We start from the raw sequence: 24,486 nt of genomic DNA, 5'->3' as shown, positions 1-24,486 counted from the left end.
TTGATATGAGATAATTTTTCAAACCTGGAAAGTAGTCCATTCTGCAAACTTGATGTTCTCTTTATATCTCTCTATAGTGTTAAAGTATAACAACAGTTCAAACATTTGGTACCAGGTGTACATGTACACAAAATTCCAATGATGTAATATAGAAATATGTATTTATTATTCGTATATAAACACATGGATTTGGAACTTGTTATGGACATTGCCTCGAGAAAAAGCTAGCCAAAATACAACAACAAAAGGTGCCGTGATGGGAAAAAAAAAAAAAAAAAAAAAAAAAAAAAAAAAAAAAAAAAAAAAAAAAAAGAGAGAGAGAGAGAGAGAGAGAGAGAGAAAGCTGCAATAAATATTTAAATCCTATCTGTTTATCTGGGATTTATCTGTGCGGTAATAGTAATGATCACCTTTGATGTGCAAAGTGTAGCTCAAATATTAGCTCAAAACTCTTTGATTAAAAAATATTTTCCTAAAGCATAAGGTGTTTTGCATGACCCATTATTTCATTAAAAAGATTTAAATTAATGTTTTTCAGTCATTGAAGAATAAATTTCTTAGCAGGGAAAGTTGCTAGTGTCTGAAATCTTTGCAATACATTCTTTCCCAAAGAATAAAACATTCAGGTCATGTGAGTGCAGGTACCTAGCAACCTTTTTCTGCTCTTGCAGCTCTCTGTCAACAGTCTGGTTTTTGAAAACATGTTAATTAGTACTACTGCTATTTCCCAAGAGTGAAGGCTATCTTAACTGCAGCTACTATCCAGAAAGCTATTGTTTCGGAAATATTTCAATTAGTAAAAATAAGACAAAAGGAAATTCATCTTTTCCCACTGTGTATAGATATTTTTCTACTGCAGAATTTTATAAATTGTAACAGAAACGTCACTATTAAAATTTGCATAGCTCATTAATGGCACTGTCTAGAAATGTATATGTTTATTTTCCACATATTATAGACCCAATTAGGAGAGGGAATATATAATTTTACATTTATAAAATTGACACATGTAAATATTTTTATATATGTTTGTGCATGTAGGCATGCTTTACAAACATTTATGTATTTGTACATGTGTATTTATATCCATTGTTTTATACAAGGAGTAACAGAACCAAATTTTAACTATTTGTAATAAAACTGGGTAAAAAAAATTTGCAACACCTTGATTTTACATTTACTGTATACTTAGAGCAAAAATTGATCCACTAGATTTAATGATTAATTTTGAAAGCTTTTCCCAGGGAGAAAAAAAAGGTTAGGTGTAAAGATGAACTTTTAAAATCTCTTTAGATTTCTTTCTATAATTTTACCACTACAGTAGCTTCTAAATTCATGGCTGTCAAAACTGCCAATAACGAGATGCTACTAGAGTAAAAGTAGCAATTACCATAAAATCAATATTAATATATGTTGTTAATATATGTTGTAAATATATGTTTTAATATATCTTGAAGTGCAAAAATAACTGTTCACGAAAAGAGTAGACATTCTGCTATAATCACAAACTAAATGGGATTTTAACAGAATATTGAAATCAAAAGTTTCTTCCTCATGAGGATAAAAAATGTGATTGACAGTACTTTTTTGGCCAGGAAGTACCTCTGTTTTCCTAATTTTACAAACAGAGAATCATAGAATCATTTGGGTTGGAAGGGACTTAAAAGATCATGTCATTTCAACATCCCTGCCATGGGCAGGGACACCTTTCACTAGACCAGGCTGCTCAGAGATCCTTCTGAAATGACCTTGAACACTGCCAGGGGTAGGGCAGCCACAGCTTTTCTGCGCAACCTGTGCCAGTTTCTCACCACCCTCACAATAAAGAATTTCTTCCTGCTATCAAATATAAACCCATTTTCTGATGGTTTGAAAGTGTTCCCTTTTGTCCTGACACTCCAGTCACTTGTAAAAAGTCTCTCGCTATCTTTCTTGTCAGCTCCCATCAGGTACCGGAAAGCCACAATTAGGTCACCCGAAAGCCAAACAATCCCAGTTCTCTCAGCCTTCCTTAATAGGAGAGGTGCTGAGAGCCATTAGACTGCAGGTGCTTTGCAGTTCACTGACAGACACCTGTTTTTGAGAATCGGGATATATTGTCTAGTTTTGATTGGACATATTTAACTTATTTAATTATTTAGCCTATATAAACCCAAAAATATATTAGTCTAATATTTTCTTCCCTTGCATGTAATACTAAATTAAATGTATTCTAACAAAAATATTCTTTTCTGCAAACTTTGTCTCCAGTACACTTTCTGAAAGTGAATATAAGAATATAAGAACAAACAAGTTAATTCCAGGTGAATTTTCCTGTTGTTTTAAACATCTTGTCTTAACTATGGTAGTGTGTAGTGATACTCTAAAAGAAGTTAATTCATAGATTATTTGTTTTAAAATTGTTAAAAATGTTATTTTCTCTTATTTTAAATAAAAATTGGAACACTGCATGGTGGAAATGCTTTTTTTAATGCTATTACAAACATACTCAGTTATCAAATCAATAACTATAGACTGGCAAAATTGTTTGGGGAGCTGTGGATAAATGTGCAACAATATCCTACTGAAAAAAAATTTAGTTTAATGAGACTACCAAGATGTCACAAAACAATTTCATTTCATGTTTTAAGTCACATTCACATTACTATTATCTAGTAATTTATTTGTGTTCAAGGTTCATTCAGACAATTACATTTAAAAGGGGAAAATAACTCCACAGAGCTACAATCAATCTTTTTGTTTTTTGTTTGTTTGTTTCCTCATTTTAGCCATAATGTAAATTTATTGAAATGCGTAAGATGTTCAGTTAATACCTGGGCATTAAAAGAACTGAAATGGGCAATGAAGACTGTAAGGTCAAAATGTTCACTTTTCCTTTCACATTAATCGATCAATTGAAAACTAAATAATAGGAACATGTTAGGATATAAATTTCTTTAGCAATTTCTAAAACATTTCTTTCTAAATCATTCAGAATGAACATAAAGTGTGGAGTCAAAAAAGCTTTTAAGGCCCCAATCATATTATAGACAGGATAGATCTCCTGCTGTAGTGATTAACGAAGAAGAAATGTTGGGATTGTACAAAGACAGAAATTATGATGAAGTTAAAGTCCTGAGACTCAGTGAGTTTTATTTCATGTCACTATAGGGTGAGTATAATTGTATTTAGTCAGCACTGATGTATTTAAGGAGCAGAGTAGGGCCAGTGTTTTACCTCTGGCCTCTCTTCAATGTGTTGTGTATTTACAGATGCCAACTAAATCTTTCCTTTCCTCTCCCCTAACACATAAACTTCCCCAGAAATATTTTTTCTTCAAAGAGGCCTGTAGAGATATCAGTCCTCCAAGTGGCTTCCAAGAATGCTTATACACATTCTCACATGCTTCTGTTTGTTTGCTGAAGGACCCAAGTGCTTCAGTAATACAGAGCCTTGAAAATACTACCACGTATTTTATTGCCATGATTTGTCCTAGTAAAATCAGCTGAGCTAGTTGTGCTGAAAATGTCAATAAAATGTTCTCCAGATTGGTTTCCAAACATTGTGGCTGCCATTTTTCATGTAAGGCTCACTTTTTCTAGAAAAAAACCTATGTCTGTGTGTATGATAATAAAAGAGGGGAAGAGTGGGGAAGAGAGACTGAGAGAGGCAGTGACATACATACATGCTCTGCACAGTCAGAAATGTGCTTTTTGCAGCATCAAACCTTTGAATTTACCAACTTAGATCTTTCAGATTTTACCCTCCCTTTCATACATTGAAAGTCAGATTAAAGGTTGTGTTTGTAGGGGCAAATAGTTCAGTTTGTTCAGTTTGCAGTTCAGTTTAAGAAATGTCAAATACATGTATAACCCATAAGCATCCTAGACACTTCCCTTTCTTCAGGATTAGACCCGAGCAGTGGACAGAAAATAAAATAATCATCACACCATTTGTCAGTCAAATTAATTTTGATTTGTACTACTTCTTAAGTGAAAAGCAGAGCAACTGTGAGTAACTGCAAGTATTCAATCAAATTCTCAGAGGACAAAGAGTCATTGTTATCTCTTTGCTGAGCAAAGCTGTTCTGACCGTATGCTAACACTTCATATTGCAGGAGTGTCTAAGACCAGCATTATAAGCAAATCTATTAAAACATTGCTAATAAAGTCTAAAAGATACTACAATAATGATAAAATTTGATTCAGGAACCAGTGTTGTTTGACACACCTCTTGCTTTTTGTACAGTTCTGTCTTTCCTAAGGGAGATAAGAGACTGTTTCAAACATTGTTTTTGCCAGCTGTGCACTTTGTAAGCTTGAATAAAAACACTGATACCAGCATGCCTCTGTGTAAATCAAAGCCTGCATTGTTATTACAAATACTCAGAAATCACAGACCTACTCGATTCCTCCTCCAAATTATAAATGTTAATAAAACTATCTCTGGGATTGTAGCAGTGCAAGAATTGTTTTATCAAGTTTTATAAGAAGTTTTATGCTATGGTTCATCCCACTGTGCCCCCAGTTCTGTAACGGTTCCTCCCCTTTGTGTTTTCTGTATAGCAAGTTGTTTCATGTCAATCATCTCACCTCCCCACCTATCCTTGTCAATCCCCTCTCCCCCGGCTCTGGGGCATCCTGTCTGTCACTCTGGGACCCCTCCCCGGGCTTGGGAAATTCCCAGAGGGGCGTCAAGTGATAGGCTAATGCCCGGGAAATCCCCTTCTTCCCTTTGGTGAGTAGTCCAAAGTTTACAAATGGACACCCCCTGATATCCCCCCGAATTCCCTGATTGTCTAACCTGTTATTGCCACCTTAGAATCCTCCCCCGCTTGTAAGTTTGGGGAGGGAAATTCAAACACGCTCTCTGGCTGGCAGTTTGGACGGGTGGCGGAACTCCCGCCGCTCGGGCCTGAATAAACCACCTTTAAACCTGCTTAGCTGAGAGCTGTCCTTTTATCTGCCGCCGCAGTCACAACACAATTTGGGCCAGCCGCTGCTGAGAAGCCGAGTCCCGCAGGTAAAGGTAGCCTGCTTGCATACCCGGACCAAAACGCTTTGGCCACTGTGCAGATCTGAGCCAGCCAGGGGCCCGTGCCCACCCGCCGTGGAAGGGCACAGCCACAACGTGATATTTTAAACAAACTATTTTTCTTCCTCAGTTTCTAAGAAATACTTCTAACCCTGAAACAAAGTGTAATAAAAAGAAGCTCTTGGCATGTTCCAAAGCCACATAAGCTCTTCTGAATTTGAATTTCCGATAGAACACCAAGCTCTGAAGGAGTGTCAAAAAACCTCAGGGTTTTGGCAATGCCATTTTTGCAAAATGATTTCTAAGATGCATTGCTATTTCATTGTGTAAGTGTGGTTCATAAAGGTGCCCCTTGGACCTAGACACACTAAAGGAGTGAATTTTGTGAAATACAGTAGTAAAAATTAAGTACAAATTTAGAACTTTCTAGCTGAGAAGGAATAATAATAAAGTTTTTAGTAATATGGGTTTAGACCCCCAGCTGGGCAGCTCTGCTGAAAGGGTTCTGGGGGTGTGGGCTAACAGCAAGCTGAGCTTGACCCACCCAAGATACCCACATCTGTCCTGGGAAATTTACCTGCATCCTTTAAGTCTTGGTTCCCCTGTAGAAGAAAGATGTTCACAAATGAGGAAAAATGCAAGATACTTGGGGCTGGAGCACTGGTCATGTGAGGAGAGGCTGACGGTCTAAGACTCACTGAGCCTGGAGAAAAGAGAACTTCAGGAAGTCCCACTTCCTGCCTCCCTCAAGAGTATGAAAGAGCATGGGGATAAATTGAAACAGGGGTCATTCTCACTGGATTTAATAAATTTTTTCTACCCTGAGGGCAGTGAAGCATTTGATCTGACTGCCCAGAGAAGTTGTGCAAGACCGTCTTTTCAAGCTCTGAGCTATCTGACTCTGCTTTGGGCAGGATGTTGGACTTGAAGGCCTCCTGGATCCCCTTTCATCCCAAGCAGCTCTTGGGTGCAGAGTGCTGCACAATTGAAAACTTCCCAGCAGTACCAAAACTATGAGTAGATGCAGAATCTTTCAAAAACTCTATTCACTTCATTTTGTTAGCAAAAACAACATAGACTAGGAATTTTCCCCTCAGTCTATTGTGGACAAGACTTATCTAAAAGGCTGCTTCTTTAGATGTTCAAACACTTGGATCAACTTGTTGAGAACTGTGAGATAGTTTTCTGGGACTAGGAGGAGAGCTGAGGTGGAATGGTCTGCCATTTTCCATTGCAAACACATCTAGATATCTTTTCAAAATACTAAAAATATTAACCAAAACTGAGGACTGAGCTGACAGCTAGGATTCAGTTGGCATTTGTTCAGTTGACATCAGTTATTAGGTGTTTTTCCATTAGGACTTTCCCATTGAAATTCCAGAATTCTGCCATCAGATTCAGTCTGAGATAACACAATTGTATGGTACTTCGAGGCTGAATCTCTGTTTCTTGTAAACCTAATGTGATCTGTTATTCTGCATCTGCCATTTGTGACGAATTCCTCATGGAAGCCTTTAATGGTGTAAATTTTTTATTGACATGGAAACTACAGAACAAAGGATTGTATATATCTTACTTTACCTAATAGTAATATATATAACAGAGAGCAAAGAATAATCTCCCTACATATTTCTCATCAAATAATAGTATTTCCATGTATTTCTTGTGTCATATACTTTATTCCAGTATTTCTTTGCATGGTTGCTCTGACTTTGCCTTGACAGCTGTATTTTTATTCCCCTGTTGCTTCTGGAAAATGCAGATTGTCTCAGCGGTCTCTCAGCATGTCCTATTTCCCTATGCCTTTTTTGTGTGCCTGACAGCTTTCACTGATACATTGTGGGTGGTCCAATCTCCTACAGAGTCTTTAAAGTTTTGTAGTTTTGACATCACACCAGGCTTGTGGGAATCATGCGGTTCTCCCCAGCCTTGTTCCCTCAGTACTTCTTCCTTGCCGAGTCTGTTGCCTTCGGCTTTCTATGTATCAATCTCACACAGTCCCTAACAGGTGCACAGATTAGTTCCATGACGAGAGACTTGTTTCATCCATGGAATTCATGTCAAACTGTGTATTTGTGCAATGTCTGATACTGTAACCAGGACATAAAAGATTAGAGAATAATCAAACAGTGGAAATATATTGGTGTTTTTAATGCACCTCTGCACTTTGGAAGTGTTGTCTTCAGCGTGCAAAAGCCATACATAACACTGAGATATTACTCTGAGAGATTATATACATATGAGCAAGAGTCCAGCCTGTTTATTTTCCCTACAAAATATAATTTTGGAGCTGTTGTATAGAATTATGAGCTCTTGAAAAGGAAGACTGCAGGAAAAATGCAAATACTAGCAATACTCAATGAGAAACAACTTGAATTTTAGGTGGGACTGAAATTTTGGACTCAGAGATCAGAAGACAAAGTGGACCAAACTCTTCTAAAGAGTTCTAATTGTTTTGTAGCAATATCACTAACTGATTTTCTGGGGCCCATCAAAATTAATTAACAAGACGCATCCATCAAACAGGAAAAAAAAAAAAAAAACAAACAAAAAAAACTACTAAGACAGTAGAGGGCTATCTATTTTTATCAGAAATACACACAAAAACCTGTCACTACAAATGCCAAGAAATTTTGACCCATAAGGATGTATTTTGGAATTCATAAAAATCACCACTCCCCACAAAAAAGGGCAGATTTATTAAATTTTGAGTTGAGATATAAATGAGATTTGTATTTGCTGCACTTCCCCATGAACTAAAATTAGGAATTTCAGTTCAAATACTGGTTTATTTTTTTTTTTTTTTTTTTTTTTTTTTTTTTTTTTTTTAGGTCAGCTCTGATTAGAAAAAGTTACCCTGCTGAATCCAACCATCAACTAGTTAGAGACAGTGCTAGAGTAAATGTTCTAGGCTGTCCCCTTTCTCAGGATACTGGAACCTGAGTTCAAGGTGTCTTAGATGAAGGATGATCTTCAAAAGCATCCTTGGACTCATGGGTTGCCTGACTTTTTTCTTCAAGCAGTCAAGCACAGCTTGTCTAGTATAACATCACTAAAGAAAATACAGGAGAAAAAAAACAAGGAAAAGGTTTAGCAAAAAAAAATTAATACTTTTCCCTTAAACTTCACAGAGGAAAATGGAATCTTTTACAACCACTTCTTTTCTGGAGTACCCACCCTGGGCTCTGCTACTGTCTGTGTACACCCACTTCTCCCATCCCACACACCTCACCTGTTTCTGAACTTCTCTTGTGAATTTTCTGCTTTCATTGGGTACAGACCTCTTTGTGCCAGTGTATTGCATCATAACTGCAGCATTTACATACACCAGTGCCTCCTCTTTCTACCCTAACAGCAAATTTGATCCATCTTTTTATAAACCATTCTGATAAAACCTATGTCTGTTAAAGTAGATGTTTCATCTAGTAAAATTCGCTCTGAACTTTGAGTAGTCATTACTGCAAGGAGCTCACTAAAAGTGTGCAATATTCCCAGTACCTGCAAATAAACATCCTTAGCAGTTGTATGTTTTCCCCAGAAGTATTCTGTCTTCTTTGGCTAGGCTTATTGTTGTAGCACATTAATTGGGTTTATATTGCATTTCATTTTTATATTGGCTTTTGTAATGGTTTCTTCTGTACCACCCTGTTCCCCTGGAAAATGTATCACGAGGTTTGTCCCTGCTCGGCCCCGCCCATCCTCCCACACTGGAATGTAACCCAACTCTGTTCCACTCCCACCTTGTCCTTGATTGGGTAGTGGCTTGTCCCTGCCTCTAGCCCCTTCCTCCTGGGAAAAAGCCCTGGGATCACGTGAAGATATCTCTTGCTCCTGGGACCGGGATGGGGACCAGACTAAGCTCTAGACTCTGCGGGGCACAGGACCCCAGAATAAAGCCGTGATCCCCCCCGAACAAAGAGCAGACTCTTCCCTTTTGCCAATGACGGATGCCTGTTCTCTCTAAAGGAAAAGGTTTGCAGCCCCTGGGTTCTTTTGGTTCCATAAAGGGAAAATTCCTTCTGGCGTGGTTTCTCTCTCAAGCTAGCTGGGGCAAAAATGGAGCACAGGCTCCGAAGAAGAGAGAGAGCCACATCAGCTTATTTTCTGTCATTGTTCTAAAAAATGCAGCAGCAGCAACTCTGTAGGTGAAAAGGCTGAGGCAGATATAAGGGTCAATGTAGAAGAGTATAATAAATATACCTCATGAATTTTCAGATGTGATTTGTGTTCTTAATAGTTTCCTTATTGTTTGGAAAAGAAAGTAAAAAGAAAAAAGAAAAAGACTAAGGGTGGGAACCCCCACAATTTTGATGCCTTTAAAATAACAGCATTGTGAAAAAATAGTGATTGACATAAATTTTTGAAGAGACAGGATGTCAATTTTTTCATCTAAAAATTCCAAGTGTGTCATCGCTATCATTGACGTATTTTAAGATGGTTTGAAATGGATAAATTCAGTACCTGAGGATCAAGAGCATCATAAATCTTCATCCAGAAATCTCTTCTATCTCCCAGTATAACAGGTAAAGTGAAAGGAACAGATTGCATAAAACAGGCAGAGCTGTATTACTTCACAAAATTAAATTATCAGCATGGTATAATGTCAGTTCATGCTGATGCAATTCACAGAACAATTTCAAAATGAGCAGGTGTGCCATCAATAAACTGCCATGTTACATTTCCCTATGCTTCTAAGGAAGTCTCTGAAAAGTTCAAATCAGGCATCCTTTCCATGAAAACAGAACCAGTTTGAAGACTCCTTCCCCCTCCTGATCCCCAAGAAAAGTGCTGTAGCAATACACCATAGTTTTTTACTTTGAAGGTGCCAGTCACTGTGAAACAAAATCACCTGTAACCTTTCATGCATTTGAAGTTTCAGATGGCACTTTTCCCTTTGTGATGCTTTTATAGTAGTTGTTGTTTCATACTCATTTGTAATAACAAGAATTACATTTTTCCTAGTGAAAAACAAGTGGTGTGTGTGTTGTTTTTCGCAGGTCTAGGGGAGGGTCTTCAGGAAGCAGAGGCATCCTATGCTGTTTTGAAATCAGTTCAAAATTGAGAGGTTTTACAAGCTGCCTTTATTATGTAACGGGTAGATTTAAAAATTGAACCATATGATAAACTGCAAAATTCCAGTTTATTGATCAACAGCTCCAACTCTTGCATTGGTTTTATCACACAAAAAAAGTCTCTGCTAGCTGATTCTACTCAGCCCAGGGGACATAAAGAAAACTAACGAAGGAAAAAGTGCCATCTGAATCTTCAAATGCATAAAAGGTCACAAATTATTTTGTTTCAAGGTGATTGGCACCTTCAATCAAAACACCATCATATATCGCTGCAGCACATTTTTGGTTAATTCTGCTGCACTTCCAATCACATTTTTGAGCTTCAGAAATCCTTTGTGGAACATTGTATAAATATAACCACCATAAAGGTAGAAAAAGGAGGCAGGCAGAGGAAGAATGATACAGTTGGACAGCTAGTCTAACCTCTTTGATGAATGATGAATTTACAAGAGTAAATTATTAATTCATGCAAAGTGATAATAGACCATAAGGAAAGTAATTGAAAGTAAGATGCCTCACAGAGAAGAAAAGGGTAACATAGATAAAAAATACTATAAAATATACAAGAACTGATATATATACTCTCTGACCTTAAATTAATCAAAATAAGGAATGTGGTAGTTAAAACACTCAGAACTTTCCCTTTAAAGTCACTTTATAATGTCAAAGGATGAAGAGGTCATGAAAGTCTATGGATATGGAGCCATTAAAAACAAAAACAAAAAACAAAAACAAAAACAAAATTTACTTTACAATAACAGTGTAGAGACTTAATGATCAGCTTTATTTTTTTTCCTCCTTCACTGTGGCAACCACTTAGTCACAATTTCTTTAATGCATTGCGAAGATTCTCTTCTATCCCTCCATCCTCTGCTCTTTCTTCTTTCCATTTCCTAACGTCCTTGCTTCCCTACACACAGATTACGTCAAGGAAAAAAAGAGAAGAGAAGGTGCGGGAAGGTGCAGGAAGGTGCGGGAAGAGAAGGTGCGGGAAAGGAAGGTGTGGGAAGGTGTGGGAAGGTGTGGGAAGGGAAGGTGTGGGAAGGGAAGGGAAGGTGTGGGAAGGTGTGGGAAGGTGAGGGAAGGTGCGGGAAGGGAAGGTGTGGGAAGGTGTGGGAAGGTGTGGGAAGGTGTGGGAAGGGAAGGTGTGGGAAGGGAAGGGAAGGGAAGGTGTGGGAAGGTGTGGGAAGGTGTGGGAAGGGAAGGTGTGGGAAGGGAAGGTGTGGGAAGGGAAGGTGTGGGAAGGGAAGGTGTGGGAAGGTGTGGGAAGGTGTGGGAAGGTGTGGAAGGGAAGGGAAGGTGTGGGAAGGGAAGGTGTGGGAAGGGAAGGTGTGGGAAGGGAAGGTGTGGGAAGGGAAGGGAAGGTGTGGGAAGGGAAGGGAAGGTGTGGGAAGGGAAGGTGTGGGAAGGGAAGGTGTGGGAAGGGAAGGTGTGGGAAGGTGTGGGAAGGTGTGGGAAGGGAAGGGAAGGTGTGGGAAGGTGTGGGAAGGTGTGGGAAGGTGTGGGAAGGTGTGGGAAGGTGTGGGAAGGTGTGGGAAGGTGTGGGAAGGGAAGGGAAGGGAAGGGAAGGGAAGGGAAGGGAAGGGAAGGGAAGGGAAGGGAAGGGAAGGGAAGGGAAGGGAAGGGAAGGGAAGGGAAGGGAAGGGAAGGGACAGGGAAGGGAAGGGAAGGGAAGGGAAGGGAAGGGAAGGGAAGGGAAGGGAAGGGAAGGGAAGGTGTGGGAAGGGAAGGGAAGGGAAGGGAAGGGAAGGGAAGGGAAGGGAAGGGAAGGGAAGGGAAGGGAAGGGAAGGGAAGGGAAGGGAAGGGAAGGGAAGGTGTGGGAAGGGAAGGGAAGGTGTGGGAAGGGAAGGTGTGGGAAGGGAAGGTGTGGGAAGGGAAGGTGTGGGAAGGGAAGGTGTGGGAAGGGAAGGTGTGGGAAGGGAAGGGGTGGGAAGGGAAGGGAAGGGAAGGGAAGGGAAGGGAAGGGAAGGGAAGGGAAGGGAAGGGAAGGGAAGGGAAGGGAGGGAAGGGAAGGGAAGGGAAGGGAAGGGAAGGGAAGGGAAGGGAAGGGAAGGGAAGGGAAGGGAAGGGAAGAAGGGAAGGGAAGGGAAGGGAAGGGAAGGGAAGGGAAGGGAAGGGGAAGGGAAGGGAAGGGAAGGGAAGGGAAGGGAAGGGAAGGGAAGGGAAGGGAAGGGAAGGTGTGGGAAGGTGTGGGAAGGGAAGGTGTGGGAAGGTGTGGGAAGGTGTGGGAAGGTGTGGGAAGGGAAGGTGTGGGAAGGTGTGTGGGAAGGTGTGGGAAGGTGTGGGAAGGTGTGGGAAGGTGTGGGAAGGGAAGGTGTGGGAAGGGAAGGGAAGGTGTGGGAAGGGAAGGTGTGGGAAGGGAAGGGAAGGTGTGGGAAGGGAAGGGAAGGTGTGGGAAGGGAAGGGAAGGTGTGGGAAGGGAAGGGAAGGTGTGGGAAGGGAAGGGAAGGTGTGGGAAGGGAAGGGAAGGTGTGGGAAGGGAAGGTGTGGGAAGGTGTGGGAAGGGAAGGGAAGGGAAGGGAAGGGAAGGGAAGGGAAGGGAAGGGAAGGGAAGGGAAGGGAAGGGAAGGGAAGGGAAGGGAAGGGAAGGGAAGGGAAGGGAAGGGAAGGGAAGGGAAGGGAAGGGAAGGGAAGGTAAGGGAAGGGAAGGGAAGGGAAGGGAAGGGAAGGGAAGGGAAGGGAAGGGAAGGGAAGGGAAGGGAAGGGAAGGGAAGGGAAGGGAAGGGAAGGGAAGGGAAGGGAAGGGAAGGGAAGGGAAGGGAAGGGAAGGGAAGGGAAGGGGTGATTTTATGATGATGCTTTATTCCCTGTCTGCTTTATGCCCAGAAAATGGCTGCTATAGCTTTGAGGTGCACCCAGGGGTTGGGGCAGGGAGCCTTGGGCTCCTGTAGGGTTTGAGTTCAATCTCTCTCTCTGGGATGATCTGCAGCTTACATGGATTATTACTTCGTTGTATTTGCTGGTTTAATTTTTTTCATTTTAGGCAAGAAGCTTCTGGGGTTTTTTTGGTTTGTTGCTTTTTATTGGGGTGGGGGGGTGGTGTTGTGATTTTGAGGGTGGTGTGTTTGGGTTTTTTTTTTTTTGTGTTTTTTTTTTTTTGTTTTTGTTTTTGTTTGTTTGTTTGGGTTTTTTTTTTTTTTTTTTTTTTTTTTTTTTTTATCTTTTCCTTCTCTTGGCCTGGAGGCTTTTCACTGGCAAACCTTTCTGGGAGTTTTTTTTTGTTATCTTTTTCCTTTCCAGCCTAGGGAGCCTGTGGAGTGGCTCCAGCAGGTCCAAGCCCCAGAAAGACTGAGACAGCAAAAGAAAGGACATTAAACTCCACCAACTTTGCCTTCTGCGAAGAGAAGACCCACACCAAAAACACAACAGATTCCCAGCTGCTGCATGAACTCCTTTTTCTCCTCCCCTCCCAGAGTTGAATAAAGGCATCTGCCGTCTTTGCCTCCCGGCCACGTGGCAAGGTGAGCGTGGGGCGTAAGGTACAAATTTCCTTTTTTCCTGCACTTTGCGGGTATCTTGCTTTGTTAATAAACAGTGGTTTGGGGGTTTTTTTTGGTTTTTTTTTTTCACTTTCATCCTGATATCCGGTTTTCTCACTGTCAGAAGAAAAACAATTTACTGAAGCCATTTCTCTCTAGAGGAAACACTCATTCCAGGGCATTTCCTCCTGAAATTTGTCTCCAAAACTGAGACACACATATAACTACTGCATGGTATTTAATTTATTCTCCTCTTGCACTGTTTAAGGTTCTCATTCCTGCAAGAGACAGCTAAAAGACTTTTAAGAAATGTGACATAAAGAATTAGTGCTTTCAATATTCTATACAGACTTCTCTGCTGGTCTGTATAGAATTTTCAATTGTAACCAATTTTAGTGTTTAATAGAATTTATTTCAAATTAATACAATTCTTATTACATTAAGTTGTTAATAGATAATAACTTAAAATACTGCTATTTTTAGTCATATTATATTCAACTGAGATATTTGAACTGCAGAAATACAATGATTGGATATCTACTCAGTGAAAATAGCAAAGATCTTGAATAATATCCAAAAGGAGAAAGTGTCTTATGAGGTAAAGATTGAAATTTGTTCCAAAGAGAGCACTACTTTGCATAAGATAATGTGAAAATGCATCCTGTGTATTCAATGCAATGGGAAAAAACAGCAGTGGAAAAACAGTACTGAAAATACACCACTGTCATATCTACAGCCTTCAGCTGTACTCCTGTATGCAGGTTATGTCCTCCGGTATAATATCTTCTCTGGTTTGGGGGTTGTTTTTTTGGGTATTAAAATATATAACTAGAAAACACCTTTCATCATAAAACAGATAATGAAGAGGAAAAGAAGAAAACATGATTCTTAATTATGGTAATCAGCTGTTTCAGAGAAGCCTAATATTAACACATTATCTTGGGAGGTTGTGTGGGAAACCACATGGCAGACCTCCGTTTTTAGCTCAGGCTTTTGCTCCAAAAACTCTTGCTGCATTTCGCATTATACTGCCAACAGTAACAATCTAGCATGCCAAGATGAGAATCTGGCCAAACAGTGCTTCAGTGCTTGCCTAACAAGTCTCATTTAAGACTGAGAGAATTTGGATTGTTCAACCTGGAAAAGAGAGGGCTTCAGGGTGACCTAATTGTGGACTTACAGTACCTGAAGGGAGCCTGCAAGAAAGATGGGGAGAGACAATTTACAAGAGCCTGGACTGACAGAACAAGGGGGAATACCTTCAAAGTGAAGGAGAGAAGGTTTAGGTTAGATATTAGAAAAAATTATTTACTGTGAGTATGGTGAGGCCCTGGCACAGGTTTCCCAGAGAAGCTATAGATGCCCCATCCCTGGAAATGTTCAAGGCCAGGCTGGATGGAGCTCTGAGCAATTTGGTCCAGTGCAAGGTGTCCCTTCCCATGGCAGGGGGGCTTGAACTACACAATCTTTACGGTGCCTTCCAAGCCAGGCCAGTCTATGATTTTGTGATTCTTTGAAACACACTTTTCATCTAGTTCGGGTCAGTCATTACATCTCATCAATTAAAGGGCATCCTTTATCTGTGGATGGAGAACAAATTACTGATGATTCTAATATGTTATAACATAAGAAACCCATGAGTTTTTATTCTCTCTCAGCAATGTGATGGGCATGAACATAAGTCTCTTATGGCTGAGTTTTGGCATCATAGAGCCAGTTCTGTGCAAAAATGTGGGAAATTTCTGGTTTTACGTTTCTGCAGAAATCAACAAAAAATTGCATTTTGTGAAACATTAAATCTGTATCCAAAATATTAAGTATATTCCTGTGTTGAATTGTTCAGATGAGTTCACGCTTATTAAAGGAAAATCTTACTCCTACATAGCCCTAAGGTAGCTAAGAAATGCCTGCTGTGAAATGCCACCGTGAAGTCACATGCAGACCTCTGAAATGGCTCGAGAAATATAAAACCCCACATCATTCATCCTGAAATATTTTATGAACTGTTGTCCACTCATCAGCATCTTGAGTTTTTTCTGACACATTTAATGTCTTTAAAAAAAAGGAGAAATCTACATATTTTCTGTACATACCAAAGTCTCTATCTAGTTTTTCAAATTTGATTTTCTAAATTCCTTCCATTGCTACCATTTTTTCGCTCTATCTCTCTAAAAACATGATCTCTTATGGTAAAAACTATGTGTTGAATCAAATAAAATAGCAAAAAATACCCTTTTATATTATACTCCATTCTATCACCATAACTGGATTTAGTAACATTCACTGTAATCAAACTGAATGCCATTAACAATAGGCCAGGAAAGTTCAAAAGTCACTCTTTTTGGTGACAAAGAACCGCAGTTCTTTTTATTCAAGAGCAAGCAGACAAAATTGTAGGTACTTGTGTCTGTCTGTAGGTTGACCTATAAATCAAAAAGATCAGTTAAGATCAGATTTCAGTTAAATTGGTTATTCAAAGGTTTCAAAATGAAAATATTTTCAAAGTGTCAGACTTTACCTGTTATTAATATTATTTTTACGAGGCTATGAGTCAGTGATTAAGAGATTTTTCCTTCAGAGGTACTGGCTTGTTCAGACTAAAATATCTGCATTGCAAATTAAAACAGAAGGGAAACGCTAAGGAATATGAAGAAGGATTGGGGGACTGCTTTTTAAAAGAAAATATCTGAAGATTTATTTTAGAATAGAATCCAGCTGACAGCTTGTATTATTATTAATTGATAGATAGTACCATAGGCTTGAGAAACCCAAACCTCAACAAACCACTTCAAAGACACCAGGTGAAAAGGTAATGGGTCGTATAGGTTTTTAAGAAGTTAAGCAACATTTTTAATTATGACTAGTTATCTTAGCAGATAGAAATGTCTGTTTCAGTCATCTCTCTACATCTGTAAGGTGAGCTATGTATGTAGTGTCTGATGTAGTAAGATCTTACATGACTGCTGTGTAATTTTTTTAAATACTAACAAAAAACCCAATGCAAAACCAGAATGATGTTAGTCTCTGATAAATGATATAGTAAAATGAATGAGAATTCTTATAAGCTTACTACAGTAAAGTGAATAAGAATACTTATAAGCCTACCCTTTCCCTTCAAATGAAGAAATAAAAACAAGCTTCTAAACAAATAAACAAAGTCATGAATCATCGTCTCTGCCCCCAGTTATTGGATAAGATTTTGGCAAAGATTTGAAATTTGATTGATAATATATTTAAACTATTTAGGCTTAAATAATTATACTTACTTATCACATAAGCTGGTCAGTTTATAAATGTAGAATTCATATGTCTGGAATTTGACAAATTCAGGAGATAAATTAAATTGGTTTCTGAAAAAAGTACAAGACTGTGTTTATGATAACGTACACAGAAAGCCACAGATACAGAGGCTGATATGAAAATGTTCCCTTAACAAGGAAAGTTCCTTTCAAAAACCACTTTCTGCAACCTTTTTCCCATGAGATATGACTAGAACTGCCACTAAACCCCAAATAATACAATCAAAATATTGACCATAATAGAACAAACACTTGTATTAAGTGTTAAAACTATCAATTTCTGTGTGATACAAAGACCAAGAACCAAACCATGACTGAAGGCAAACAAATAGGATTTCAGGCTAATGTTTCAGGCAGTTAATGCAGACAGCTTTTGTTTTTCTTGAGGTTAACTGGAAATAATACAATCTTCTCAGAACTTCAGACAGCACCCCCCCTCCCCCCATTTGTGTCCATATTTCTCTCCACCCTCTGAGTAGTAGACTTTCCAATTTCATTTGCTTCAGTACAACCTCTTCGAGTTCTGATCACTTTCTCCTTTAATTCTTCCCCAAACTTAAGCAGCTCTCTCTCTCCCCTCGGAGCCCGTGCTCTGTTTTAGCCTCAGCCAGCTTGAGACAGAGAGCCCATGCCAGAAGGAATCCTCCTTCCGGGGTCCTAAAAGCTACCCAGAGGCTCCTGGAACCTTTTTCTTTAGAGAGAGCAGGCATCTGTCGATGGCAAAAGGAAAGAGTCTGCTCTTTGTAAGTGGGGGGATCACAGCTTTATTCTGCAGCCCTGACCCTGCAGAGTCTGGGGCTCAGTCCAGTCCGCATCCTGTCCCAGTCCCGGAGCAAGAGAGGGATTTCCCCCCCTCCTCCCAGGACTTTTACCCAGGAGGAAGGGGATAGAGGCAGGGGCAAGCCACTACCCAATCAAGGATAAGGTAGGAGTGGAACAGAGTTGGGTTACATTCCAGTGTAGGAGGATGGGCAGGGCTGAGCAGGGGCAAACCTCGTGATACATTTTCCAGGGGAACAGGGTGGTACAGAAGAAACGTTACAAAACCCTATATAAAAATGAAACACAATATGAACCCAATTAATGCACTACAACATTTCCCCCTTTCTTATTAAATTGAGAAGGAGGGAGGCACAGTCCGTGGGAGATGCTCAGAGTTTGGATCTTGAGTACCTTTAAAGCTGAAAAATATAAAATGACCTCTAGTGCAAATAACCTCTTCAGAAAAACACTGTTAAGGGAAAAGGATAATTAGAAGGAGAGGGTTCGGTGCTTTCTCCTCCTCCAGACAGCACTGGCCACTTGTGGAGCCTCTGCAGGTGGCTTTGCACTTTTAGGGATGAAAGGTTTCACCCACTTGGGTGGCACCCACTTGAGACCTGAGGGAGTGGACACGCAGGCATACCCACGACCCCAGGTGATCATATCATGAGGACCCTCTGTTTCCCTGGTTGCTGGATTTATCATCACCTCCGGTGACTTTCGCTTTCAGCTGCAGTTGGCAGTTCTCTCTGAAATGGCGCACAGTCAGTGGGTTAAGGCTTTCAAATGTGCAGTTTAAAAAGTTCAGAGTGAGCAAGGCTTTAGATAACTGGATTTGGGGTGTTTCTAATTTTAGAGAATGATGTTGTTGGCTGAGGACCCTTTTGAGATTCTGGTGGGTTCTTTCCATGATGGCCTGACCTGTCGGGAAGTAGGAGATTCCTGTTTTGTGCTCTACTCCCCATTGCTGCAGGAAGCTTCTGAACTCCTTGGATGTGTACGTGGGTCCATTATCAGTTTTTATTGATTTAGGGATGTCCAGGAAGGAGAAAGCCTGTATTAGGTGTTCATGGCATCACTAGACTTCTCCCCTGTGTGGGCAGAGACATAGACATCTCCAGAAGAGGTGGACATACCTTTGCCTGCCAAAGGACATGATGTGTGTCACGTCTGTCTACCATACCTCACAGCTGTTCAATCCCCGAGGGTTTGCTCCTGCACTCAGGGCTAGGAGTGCATGTTACTGGTATGAGGGGCACGTTGCCACAATTGCCTGAGCCTGTTCCCAAGTTAGCTAGAACTGGCACACTAGGCATGGTGCATTCTGGTGAAAAAGCTGGTGGCTGATTTTGGCTTGTCCGAAGATGTCTGGGAGTGGGGCCATCTCCACAGATGCAGCAAGAGCATCAGCCCTTCTGTTGCCCTCGGCTATGAATTCTGGTAAATCGGTGTGTGATCTGATGTGCATCACATGAAATTGTTGCTCTCGGTGGGAGATCAGATTTACTAGTTTTGAGAGCAAGTTGAAAAGTGCAGAATTGGAGACCTCACTCAGTACAGCTTGTTCAGCTCTGGATACTACACCTGCTACATAGGCTGAATCTGTGACCAAATTGAATGGTTCAGGAAACATTTCAAAAGCTCTAACAACTGCAGCCAACTCAGCTACCTGAGGTGATCCTTCCACCTCGACAATATTTTTTTCCCGCTGCTGAGTTTGAGGATCTTCCCACATTATTACTGACTTGTGTGAGGCTCCAGATGCATCTGTAGAAATGGTTAGAGCCTTTAAGGGCCTCCTGCTCTGAACACTTTTTAATGACAATTTGAACTGAATTTGTTCTCTAAATAATTTCTGAGCAGGCCAATGAATTGAGATTTGACGTGTGTAGCTATCCAGAGCAAACTGCAAAGCTTCATTTTCATGAATCAGGTGCTCTAACATTGCTTTTGTGATTTGGCCCAAGTTTATCTCAATTGGGATGTGAATACATTCAAAATCACATCCTGCCAACTCCCTGATCCGGGTCTGGGCTTTTCAGATCAGTTCTGCTACCAGTTCCTGTGGCTTGGTCATTCTTTTAGACAGGTGGTGACTGAGGAAAACCCACTCTATGATCAAGAGGGGATCCCTACAATCTTTGTCCTTTTTTGATTTTTCCACTCTTTCCCACTGAAAAATCATCCCATGTAAGTGTGGCAAGCCTAAAATGATGAATTTGAATGGCAAGTCTGATTTGCACTTGTTGGCCTGTCTGGTGGCCATACAGTCCTGTACCTTTTCTAGGGCTGCTCTTGCCTCTTGGGTGAGGGTCCCCAGAGAACTTAGCTCCTCTCCCCCTTTTAAAAGATTAAAGAGGGAGGTCTAGGTCCTCAGTGGTCAGACCAAGCCAAGGTCTTACCCAATTTAAAGACCCACACACCTGCTGGACATCTGCTAAGGTCCTGATGTTATTTTTGACAAGTAATATTTGCAGCACAATGGTCCGCTTACCAATCTCCAGTCCCAGGTATGTTGTAATGCATTAATTGGGTTTATACTGTGTTTCATTGGATTTGTAAACACGTGATTTGTCCTTGCTCAGCTGTAACCCAACCCTGTTCCTCTCCCACTTTATCCCTGATTGGGTAGTGTCTTGTCCCTGCCTCTGGGCCCTGCCCCCTGGGGAAAAAGCCCCAACACGGGAGGGGCCTGGCTCTCTCTGGTACCCGTGAGCCACTGGGAAGAGCTCCAGCCAAGCAGGGCAGGACCCGAGAATAAAAGCAGTTATATCCCACCCGGTGAAAGAGAGCAGACTCTTTTCCTTTTGCCATTGGTGGTCGTCTAGTCTCATAAAAAATACCACACAGGTACTTCCAAGGCGGCATCCTTTTAATCTTTTCCTCCTGAAGCTCGAACCCTGCAGCAACCAAAGAATGGACTGCCAGGTCAAGTGCATGGGACAGTAAGTCATCATTGGGGGCACACACGAGCACATCATCCATGTAGTGCAGGATGATGGCTTCTCCTACAGCTGCGCGACTGGGGACAGCAGGGAAGAGAGGTACCACTGACAAATACATGGTGAGTTTTTCATCCCTTGGGGAAGAAATTTCCAGTGGTATCTTTTCCTCAGGGCTTCTCGGTTGAGGGTAGTGACTGAGAAGGCGAAATGTGGGGCATCTTCAGGGTGCAGAGGAATCTGGAAAAAACAATCTTTGATATCAATAATTGCCAAATTCCAATTTTGAGGGAGCATCGCTGGGGACAGCATCCCTGGCTGGAGAGAACCCATGTCCTCAATGACATTACTAATTTGACAGAGATCGTGAAGGAGCCGCCACTTGCCTTTGTTTGCCTTTTTCATAACCAAGACTGGGGAATTCCACAGAGACGTGGTTTCCACAATGTGGCCTTTAGGTAGCTGTTCATCCACTAGCTCCTGAAGTGCCTTCAGTTTTTCTTTACTGAGCAGCCACTGCTCTACCCAGACTGGTGAATCAGTTTTCCAACTGAGTTTCTGGGTAGGGCGCTCTTCAGTGGCCACAGCTTGAAAAAACAGGGGGGCATCTGGAATGCCCGTCGTGATCCCCCACTGGGCCATCAGGTCTCTCCCCCACAAGGGCTCTGAATAATCTAAAACAAATGGATGCAGTGTAGCTAATTGTCCGTTTGGCCCCTTAATTTGCACAACACTTTTTGATTGTTTCACCCATTTCATTCCCCCTATACCTTCTACGTGCCTGGCCACATTTTGCAGTTCCCAATGTGAGAGCCACATCCTTTCTGGTACAATCGTTATATCTGCGCCTGTGTCCAAAACCCCTTTGAGGTTTATTACGTCCCCACTGTGATGGACCTCACACCCTATTATGAGTTTGTCCCTCCCAATAACTCGTGTGGGGCAAACCTCAAGGTGTTTGTTCCTTGTGCTGTTTTTTTTCAGGGAATGGGTCAGGTGCTGGAATTGCCTGAGCTATTATCTGCCCCTTAGGCAGAAACAAAGGTGGACAGACACAGCACAGCCAGAGAACTAGTTGTTTAGGGTTCAATGAGATGAAACCCGGAAGGATCTCGATCTCTCTCGGAGTGTACTTGGTTTCCCCAAGGATGACATACTTACTGCCAACATATTGCCAGGAGCCTGGCACCTGCAGATCCAATGAACCTAAATGCCAATCTGTGTCACTTAGGTGCAAGGATTCTGTCAGTTACAACCTAAAAGGCTTTTGGAGACAGTCAGTGGTTAGATTGGGTCTGCTCACATCATGATCTGAAAGGGTTATATCTGGTGACTTCTGCTGAAAAGCAGAACTGGTTATAGCAGGATCAGTTAATTTAACATTTGCATTTTCTAGTTTTTTCTCCCCTCTCCTCGGAATTGTCCTATTTATGTCCGCATGCCGGGCAAGCCAGCACTCATCTTTTAGTTTTTTGAAAGATTCTCTTTGTGTCCCCAAGACCCCAGTCCCCTATTGTCCTGAAAGTCCAGAAATTATCTCTTTAAAGGGCATTAAGATGCCCAATGTCCAGCCTGATTGCACAGGAGACACGTTGTTCTTCTCTTGGGCGGTAGTAGGGGCACAGGCACAGGAGGCATAGCGTCTGCAGCAGCAGCTCTTTGTGGTGGTTTGAATGCATCTCTGGACTGTGGCTTTGGTGAGCTGTCATGAAGGGAACCTTCCTGGCACACACCTGGAGCATGTCATCAAAGGTTGGAGTCGGTTCCATGAGCAGGCTGAGGATAGCTGCCTTGCACTGTTCGTTTGCACTGGTCAGTGCCATTTCCTCCAGGACCTGTTCCTGGGCTCCTTCTTTCTTAACCTGTAACTCGACAGCTCTGGTTATCACTCCACAAATGTTACAAAAGGTTCTGATGGAAGCTGTTTTATTTTACTGTAAGGTTGGAAAGGCCCATTGGGCTCTATTAAAAAGAATGCTTTGGAAGCAGCATCTTTAATGCGCTCCAAAACAGCTAAAGGAATTTCTTGAGCCTGCTTGAGTGCTGAGACCCACTCATCATCACCACATAGATGTTCTAATTGAATTGAGAAATTACTATTATCAACAGCCTTTTCAGGATTTTGCCAAAGCTATGGAAGTAAGTCTCTTTGGAGGTCAAAGGGAACTATAGGATTCCCTGCTAAATTTGCTTTTAAAAGGTTGCGGAAGTATTCACTTCTGCATCCAAAATTAGCCTGAGCTTTGCATAAATCCTGAATCGCTTGTTGGGGGAAGGGGTCCCAATCACCATGGACAACACTCCCCCTTTTTAACCATTGATATATGACAGGCGTAGCAGAAAAGTCGGGATCGGTTCCTGCTTCCGGGTTCCCGGCTCCCCCTCACTCCCCTCCAGGGGGTGGGAACTGGGATTGTGGGTGGGGAAACCGTGGGAACCAGAGGCAGGGAGGGGTTGGAGGCTTGACTCACAATAGGTGGAGTCGGAGGGCGGAGGTTTGAGGGTAGGGGGCGGAATTGGAGGAGAGAGCGGTGCCAGGGGCAGCACCAAAGGGAAGGAGGGGTCTGGGGAGAGGAAGGGATTGCGAAAGGGATTGTGGGAAGGAGGGACAGACAAAGAAAGTGCCTCCTCGTGGCTCGGGAGAACCTGGCTTTGGCCATTTTGGGGAACAAAGGAGTCTCCTCCATCTTGTGATCCCCCCACAGAACTGAGACCAGTTTGGGGATCACTAAGATGGGGGTTTTGAGCACTCAAACTGTCTGCAAAAGTAAACCTAACCCAGGGTTTACAAACTGGGGAAGAAGGGAGGTTTGGGCAAAGTTTAGGGGTTTCTCGAGGAATCTGGCCAGGATTACTTGAGCAGGGAGACTCAGGAATTTGGGGGAAGCCAGGGGAGTTGTAGCTTCCCTGCCCTGTCTGGTGGGCTGCTTTCCTCAGAATACCCGAGCTTGGGGAAGGGATTTTGGGGTCAGGAGAGGGACAAACTGAGGGAACTGGGGAAAATCCACAAAGAACTGGCTTTTTTTTTCCTTTCATTTTGCTTTTGTAATGCAAACCTTATTTGCAAGCTCCAGAAAGCAAAATTTGCCATTTCTTTATCCCTAGGGGAGCCTGATTCAGCCAATTTCTTTGCAACAGCCCCTCAAAATTCCATCAAGCTTATTTGCTCTAATGATATGTGTGGAAACTGAGAAAACAACCACCAAATTAATTTTTTCAGCTGTTTCTTTGAACAATGGATCCCCCCATCATCCAAGGCATTTAAAATCTGGTAATAGACTCTTTGGAGACACAGACAGCCTAGCACCCATTTTCAGCTCAGATTTTAAGTTTCTGTGTTCCCTTTAACTAACTGGGTAACCAAAAATAAAAAACTCACTGGAGAGAAAAAAGAAAAACAGAGGAGAAACTGTTACTTTTTCCACCCCCTGGGCTGCACAGCCAAAACTGAATTTGCTATTAAAGGCACCCTGAAGGTTTGCTCAGAAGGTGAAAACCTTCCCCCAAAGGAAAAAATCCCTCCCTGAGGTTTAAAGCCTCTGAAAGATTTTTCCTAAGATCCCGAATTGGTAATACTCACTAAAAATCCAGCTTGCAGATGAAAATTCCTTTCCCAATCACTCTCTTTGCCTGAGACTGACCCTTTTGGTGCAGAAAGAGCTCCCAGTTTCGGTTCCCAGGGTTGGCTGTCCACGAGCACGTGGTCACCTTCTTTGGGAGCAGCCTGCCATTCGGGGGCCTTCTTCGCAGTACTCCGATGGGGTTTTTAAGTCCAAAGGAAAACCACAGCCTTGGTCTGTGGAGTCCAGTGTTTCAGAGACTCTACATCAAATGCCAAGCCTTACAGGTCTGTCTCTTTGTGTGGATGGGCCGCAGTTCTAGACTCACGTGCCTGCGTGGGGTTCCTTGCCCACATGC

Source organism: Hirundo rustica, chromosome 2 (assembly GCF_015227805.2).
Source record: "Hirundo rustica isolate bHirRus1 chromosome 2, bHirRus1.pri.v3, whole genome shotgun sequence".
Taxonomy (NCBI): Eukaryota; Metazoa; Chordata; class Aves; order Passeriformes; family Hirundinidae; genus Hirundo; species Hirundo rustica.
This window is presented reverse-complemented; position numbering follows the sequence as displayed.